The sequence below is a fragment of the Lynx rufus genome, unplaced genomic scaffold (genome assembly GCF_022079265.1).
Source record: "Lynx rufus isolate CCGP_SWC_20201006 ecotype Redwood Valley unplaced genomic scaffold, mLynRuf1.p SCAF_1, whole genome shotgun sequence".
In the NCBI taxonomy this organism is placed as follows: Eukaryota; Metazoa; Chordata; class Mammalia; order Carnivora; family Felidae; genus Lynx; species Lynx rufus.
The window spans coordinates 137,616,056-137,624,144 of record NW_025814823.1 but is presented as its reverse complement, the minus strand read 5'-3'; the positions used below and the strand labels follow the sequence as shown (position 1 = coordinate 137,624,144).

General features: G+C 34.3%; 1 protein-coding gene across 3 annotated transcripts in view; it reads right to left on the bottom strand.

Annotated features, from left to right (window-relative positions):
* Window positions 1-1,805: 1,805 nt before the first annotated feature.
* The window catches only part of TNPO1 (transportin 1), a 96,164-nt gene continuing 89,880 nt past the window's right edge, over window positions 1,806-8,089 (bottom strand). For all 3 annotated transcript variants that reach the window (XM_047087829.1, XM_047087837.1, XM_047087846.1), the window contains one exon: window positions 1,806-7,558. The gene's annotated coding sequence lies outside the window, so the exon portion shown is untranslated. The remainder of the gene's footprint in view (window positions 7,559-8,089) is intronic.

The window sequence follows — 8,089 nt, the reverse complement described above, 5'->3', positions numbered from 1 at the left end:
AAAAATAGCAAGCCTCATTCCAACCATCAATACCTTTCATCTGCTTTTTCTCCCTGGCACTTGCCACCATGTAACTCACTTATTTGCCTTCCTACAAGAGAATCTAAGTTCCATGAAACCAGGGAATGTGCCTGTGACAGAAGACTTAGACAAATGTTAAATATGTAACATGAAGATGAATTTTGTATATAAAATTTCCTGAAGTTAGAAAACCTTGCTATTAAATTATAATTCACAGCATACAACATCATTCACTGAGATTGCTGCTGAGTATGAAAATTAGAACTTTATCTGAAAGGAAATTGGGCTGCAGCTGTCTCCTTTAGACACGGCAATTCCACTAAAAACAAGAAAATCACTGCAGGCATACGAACATTTCAGCACAGGGACATTCATCACAACTTTTTTTTTTCTTTTTAAAGTAGGCTCCACACCCAACATGGAGCCCAATGCAGGGCTTGAATTCACCATCCTGAGATCAAGACCTGAGCTGAGATCAAGAATCAGACACTTTAACCAACAGCCATCTACCCAGGTGCCCCACAACTTTATTTCTAAGAGTGAAAAATGAGAACTTCTGAATGTCCAAAAGTAGTAAGATGGTTGTAAAACTGTTCATGGAAAGAGTGTAGCTATCATGTCAATGTGTATTAACAGGTAAATTTGGATACTAAAAGCAATGCACCAATTCACTATCTTCCTAGGTGCACAGAAATGGTCAATTATTAAATTGTTTAATGAAATTCTTCAAAAGGCTTGAAAAAGAATACTTGGAACTGAAAACAGTGTCAGAGAAAGATCATTATAAGAGGCATAGAATGAATCACATTAACGGCTAGCACAAAAACCTTAAGGTTCTTAGTATACCAATTTCCCCAGAAGCGCTACTGCCAATGGTTTAGAAATGGTGTTGAATTTCTGAACTGTAATTTGCAATTGTGTTGAACTGGAAATCAATGTGGATGTTTCAAGAGGTTGTCTTACATCCAGTTAACACGACTCTGAGATTAAGGATTACAAAATGACAGTCACAGCTTCAGTTTCTACATTCAACTGGTATGGTAAGGAACAAGTCCAAACTCAAGAGCTGTCTAGTTCAAAAGCTTCTTTTCCAATTACTCCTAAAGAATCATAGGTAACCTACTTAAAACAACATGAATTATGAAGTAATCACAAGATAAAAATGCCCATCAGTTAAAAAAAGAAGGATCAAGTGAAAACATCCTAACATTTGTATTTTAGTTTCACAAAAGTATTAAAAGACTTACCAAAAAACCCAAAAGTTTTTACTTTCAGGCACAGTTTCTTTGAGATTATAGCAGCAAATCAGGATCTTGAATGACCAATAATTAGGCTGCCTTTGAGTATTTTCTCCCACAATCTAAGTCCTAAACCCTGGAATCTCGCCTTAATAGGACACACATCCATACACATTCATGCAATCTATCCTCACGATGTTTTATTCAGGACTTCATCTTTTCAATTCCTTTTGCAGAGCACTATTTTTCCCTCCTTGTCCGCAAAAAGCTGAACCTAGAATCTGTTTAGAAAATACACCAACAATAGCAGTTAAATTAAAATGTGGGACAAATATTTTTACTGAACTATAAAAATAAAAAATACTTCAATTTAAAAATGGTTGCCAAACAAGAGTGCACTATATGTAAGCTAAGAAAAAAACCTGAAACAAACAAAAATCCCCAAACAACAAAAAACAACACAACAAGACTGATCTGGACCCAAAATGGGGGGTAGGGAGGGAAAGAAAGCTCATTTCCTTTCATTAAAAATCAGAGTGAAACATCTATAGTTAAACAACTTTATTAACATAGTCAAGCAGTGATTAACATTCACATCTATTATGTCACATCATACAAATGTAAATACAAAATTACTACAGTACAATATATATTCTCTGCATGATCCAAAATATTTGGTGGCCCCAAAAAACTCTCTTTAAAATTCAGCAGCTTATCAAAAATTAAAACCATATTCTATTTAAAATGAAGATCTGTTAGCACAGAGTTAGACTTCAAGAAATATCAATTTAGTACAGTTTGAGAAGTTGCAGGAGGATCTATTTGAAGGACACATTCTAACATAGTGTGGCAGGTACAGGAAACATCAGATTTAAAGCTTTTAAGCATAACTCATACAACCTAAGTTGTCAGCAGAAAGATCCAGTTATTTATAACTAACGCTAAAACTACTAAATTATTGCACCCAATGTTAACATGAATATTAATTGTAAAACTGCTTTATAATATGAAGTGAAGTCATTAACCACGTTTAAACATCTCTTCTCACAGATGATCATCTACTAAGTAAAATTAATTATACAGTATTGTCTAATTATTATCTCCATAGAAATCATCCAATCTTAATTTGGTTATATATCCACACAGGAAAACATCAGTAAGGTAATATGGGGAAAGTACAGCGAAACCCCTTTATGAGGCTGGTATTAGGAGGGGACAAACACTGCCTTACAGGCTAACCATGTTATAGTAGGCTTTGAGGAAGATAATTAGACTTGCAAAATAGCTAATTCTGCATAATACCAAGCCATAGTAAAAGAGGATTCTATGGTAGATGAACAAAAATTTCAACAGAAGGGAAAATACTATTTTCCTAATTAGTGATACAGTGCTTGGCAAAAAGATTTGGTTTGGTTTTAAAATGTACAAGAGGTGAGAAAAAAAAAATCACCATTTTAACTTCCCTTAAAATCATGCATACAGTTTTTTTAAAAACACAATACATTCTGGGATACAAATCACAATAAACAGTTGCTATTAATTTAAATGTATACCTTAAAATTAACATGTATAAGAATTAGGAATAAAGGTAAAGAATCCTCTACATATAAGTAATACCAATGGGGGAAAGGTCTAAATTAAGACTGAAAAAATTCGTCACAAGTCACCTGGAAAGTGTACAAGTGAATGAAAACTTTTATGCAAAATTTAAGAGGCATTAGAAATATCTCCGTATTTAATACAGTATGAAGTCTACTAAGTAAGTATACAATGCTCTTGCATGGTATTATTACTAGATGATATTGTTACACAGCTCTTTATCGATCTGATTTTTCACCTAGATTATCCCTTAATCTGAAGACCCTAGTTTTTAAGATTTCAATGCCTACACTTCAGTAACAGTACTAGTAGCAACAGTTAGTGTTTTCCCCCTTGTAATATTTGCAAAAATAACTCAATAAGCAAAGCTGTATTTTAAAGTACTACTAAAGAAGGATTTAAATTGCAGTTACGCATGGTACACTCTTCTCTTGGGAAGAATGTCTTTTGCACCGTTATCTGTTAATACATTCAATATGAATAATATAGATTAATTATATGAAGCAAAAAAACCACTTTTTTCTTTATGGCAAAGGATTTAAAGTTAAATTTAGACTAAAGAGCTTAAGATATAATTAGTTTAATTCTGGCATCTCAGCTACACAGGGTAATTCAGTACAGGACAGAAAAACCCCTTTTCCTATCTTGAGGGTTTGGAGAAAAGGAGGACCAAATTGAACTCACTTTCAAGGTAAACCTGCATGCAAAAGGCTTGCCAGGAGGGATCTATACCACCCTAGTCTGCTAGAGTAAGGATTGGAAAATCTGACTAAATGCGAAGATTCTTCATGAAATACACTAAAAAACGAACTAAGTACGATGAACCTTTATAGCATATGTCACCAAAGCAAAAAGGATACAAGAGTATTCACCTGAGATAAAACTTGTATCTGAATATTTCATAACTGAGTAGACAAAGCATTTCAAGAGAGGAAAAGTCAGTTCAAATTATTTTAAAATATACATCTGATCCTATTTTACAATATATGCAATTTAAGCAATTCAGATCAATGAAAAAGTCTTAACAAAAAAAATCACAGTGTTTATCAATATGTTAATTACAAAATGTATGCTACTTCTTTCGTTTTTAAGATGTAATGGCTTGGTTAAGTGTCTTAAAATCTATTCTTCTGAAACCTAACTTGCGTCACAAATCAAGTAGCAATAATGTAAAGCATCAGAACTGGCTCTTAAAGATTATTTACATGTTGATTATTTGGGAAATAACCAACTAAAAAATATAAAAAAGTGATTTTTTTTTACACGGTATGAAGTTATTAAAGAGATTAGACAATACAAAAAGCAAAATTCTTTCCTGAATAAATGAATTCTGTGGCACTAAGTTCACTTGCTAATGAACCGACTACAACACTGAACTGCCAAACATGCATTTAAATTATATTAAATACACTTTCTGTTTCCAACTTAGGTTGATCAGCAGCTTTTGTTCTGTTAGAATCCTTCAAAGAGAGAAGCTCGAACAGGAAAAAGAAGGCATATATAAAACAGTAAACACTGACCTCCTGAGGTTCCTACAACATAAAAATATTCAAGTAGAAAATCTACATCACTTAGCAGCGGCTATTTCTGTAGTTGAGCACACTAACAGCACTTTAGTGTGGAAGGAGCAGATGAAGTAAGCCGTGCTTTAAGCATGCCAAGAGGCAGAAACACTGGAATGTAACAAAGACAAACACGATTTCATAGACATTCAGTCAACATTCAAAACTATTAAGACTACACCACAAGAATTAAGTTGCTTTATATATATCCCATGATGTATTAAGTTTTATCAGAATAATAAATGCTAAATCAGAGCTTACCTCAAAAGAGAACTTAAATGGCTTCTGCAAATTCCTAGGCTACACTACGTATCTGAAATATAAATTGGGGAGAAACAATAACCTCAAGGGCAGAAAAGCACAAAAAACCCAACCCAATCTCAGGTTGCCAATCATATTTCCTTAATTTGACTATTTTTAAATTAAATTTCCTTTAAATTTAAAACAGGTTAAGTGACTACAAAAATGGGCACACTCCATCTTACATATCTGCTTAATTAAAGACCAATTTTTAATCAAAGAGGTAACAAATCGCTTTTCAGTCAGTGTGGAATTGTCAATCACAGGTCCAGATAATTTTACTGAGGGTTGTTTCTATAGGTTTGTTTTAAAGTGTTTAGGGAAGAATTTTGCCATTTCTTTCAATCTATATTTTACTTCTTCCAGAATACTAAAATATCTCCAACACTAAATTCTAAGAAGTATTTGACAAACTACAGAGTGTCACTAGGATTTAAGGATAAAATGGTTATACTAATCAGGTTTTGAAGACTGAAGCAAAATTGGAGCTCCCAATGAAGCAAGGTACTAGAAAGCAAAATGCTACATACCCTTTGGATCCAACTTTATAATTAAAAAAAACCCAAAAAAACAAACTGGACATTTGTAAAATAGGACTTAATTTTGGGCTCTACAGACTGAAATTTGCAAAGCCAAAGTAGAGGGAAAAAGGTGAAAGAACATGTTTAAAAAAATACACACATATACACACACACACGCACGCGCACACACACACACACACACACACACACAGAGTAACAAAAACCTTTCTGCATGCTACCATGCATTTGAAGTTGTTTGAAACGGTATTTTTAAATTCACACGCATACAGCTCTAACTTCAGTGCAATGGCTGTATCATTCAACACCTTTAGAAGAACAGAACCATGCAAAGAGGAGCAACTGCTTATAAAAATGGTTATTCAGGATTTATTCTGCAATGCAAAGGTGACAAACTAAAATATAAAAAGGTTGTTATGGCTTAACATTTTTGTTGCAGATTAAATATGCAGCATTGAAAAATGGAAAGGTGTGGCTTCATCTCTGACCAGCAGAGTTAAAAAGAAAAATCTCTCCATTTTCCTTCATCATCATGGGATACACTGTTCAGGCAATCCAAATTAATAAAGACTTGCACTTTCATATGGACACAAGATCAAGTGTACCAGTTAGGTTTTCACATTCACAGTATATAAGAAAATACACATGGAAGGAAAAGTAAAGGGTTAACTTAACAAGGATTTATTCACAGGAATACATGTAAGTAGAGAAAAATAACAGAAAAGCTAAACAAATGAAATGAAGAGGATCCAAACCAACTTTCACTCTGTAGCTTTTTACTTGCACCCTGTGTGCATCTGTCTAGGGCACAGAGGGCCACCAACATGCGCCAATACAGTGTAGGAACCCTGCATTACATCCATTAACTTAAACATCTTTAAGATCATGCTTTGAACAAAAAAAGAAAGCTTAGAAGGCAATATGTTGAGTGGGAATAAACATTGAGATATAGCAATCATGTCTTCAACTTCTACAATTGTCTTTATGTGCCAACTAACATTTATGCAGCCTCTTACAGATCTTTTACCATGTATTTTATGTTTTAGAAGTTTTGATAAAATCACTAGTAGTATATAACCATGCAGAAAGCACATCACACTGACAGCACGGAGGCAAAGATTTTGCACAGGTATATCAGCTTTCCACATTGTGCAGGTTACACACAATACAATATCAATCTTACTCCTAACAAGATCCTAAGAAGATATTTCAAGGCCTAGCTGTAAACTACAGTACTTTATATCTATATTCTTAATAAAAATAAAAAATCCACAAATCTTAAAAAGGAATTTTAAATGCAGGGCTATATTGAATTGGTAAACTGCAACACACACTGGCGCACCAGAGGTAAATGAATACCAATCTCACTCTATGTGATGCAAGCATGCTACTTCCCCACTAATTTAAAGTACTTTCAATCACTATGAGCCAGAATGCATGCCTGAACCTTAAACTGCACTTTAAAAAGAACGTCTTGGCCTAGAAATTAAATCTAATGAAGTACAACCATCAAATTATATCCACTACATTAATGTTTTAATGCAAAATCAAGATGTCAATCTTTAGTTTGATATGCCCAACCCCCATTTATTCCTCCCTCCCTGCCCATCCCACAAAGGTAAAAGGAGTGACTCATTTGGCATTTCACAGGGTGCTTCATTGTTTAAATTTGCTTGGTTTTATTTCCAACTTTTTTGGGGTACCTTAAATTGTAACTTCCAAGAACCTGCTTCTACTATGGGTAGGCAAGCTGATTTTAATTCTATTAGCTTCATTTGTGTAGTTCTTCATCAGCATGCAAAAACAAGGCCCCATCATGTGGGAAAATTTATAAAAATCTTTAAATTAAGAAAAAAAAAAAGCTTCTTTACTGTTTGTAACCCCATTCTTAGGTTTCCTTTATTGTGCGCTATAGAATTTTTCCTCTTTCTTATCCCTATGCATCATTTATGTGGTTCTTGTTTTGGTACAATTCCCCATAATATTCCAGGATGTACTGTTTTGTGAGTAGACTGAATAGGTTTTGTTTTTTTTTTTTGTTTTGTTTTGTTTTTTGTTTTTGCTTCTTCACATCCAGTGCGGAGTTGTAATTGGAGACAGATTTCCACCCACAAAGGCTCCAGATGTTAAAACGTTTCCCAACATCGACTTAATACAGTGACGGCAACACCTCCCTCCCGCCCCTCCCAGTAGGGTTGGGATTGTACTGTATTCCCTACTGGTTTACCCTTCCCCCCTGTAAAGGGTAACATTTTCCCTGGGTGCAGAGGCTCCCTCATAGTCTCCAAGACTGAAGGACCTATAAGAAAAGAAAACAATTTTATATTTTAACAACTGTTTCTCTTAAAGCCAGTGAAACACATAACTAATCAAGTGAGAGCGCTACTTCTAACTACAGAAAATGACAAACAGGATAAATTGTCTAAGATCATGCCAGTAGTCAATGATAACCCATGTCACTGCCTTCTCCTATGGCTTTCTACTGTCATCTGCATCAGGTATGAGAAGTGACACCAAGCTGAAGACATGCAGAGAGGTGTGGAACACCTCATATAGATGAAATTTAGATGGACATCTTGTAGGATGCTATCAATCTAATTCTTTAACCCCCTTTGCACAATGGGCCCCAATGGGAATCGGTTATTCCACATGTAACAAGTTGCCTTACCTTCTTCAAAGTCAAATAACACTTGCTTTAAAATAATTCTTTCCTCAGTGAGAATGAATACATGATCTTTTTTGGGGGCCACTATGCCCAATATTATGCACATGAAAATCCAATCCATGAAAAAATAAGAATTATTTATTTTTGGTTGTCTGATGTTTTAGC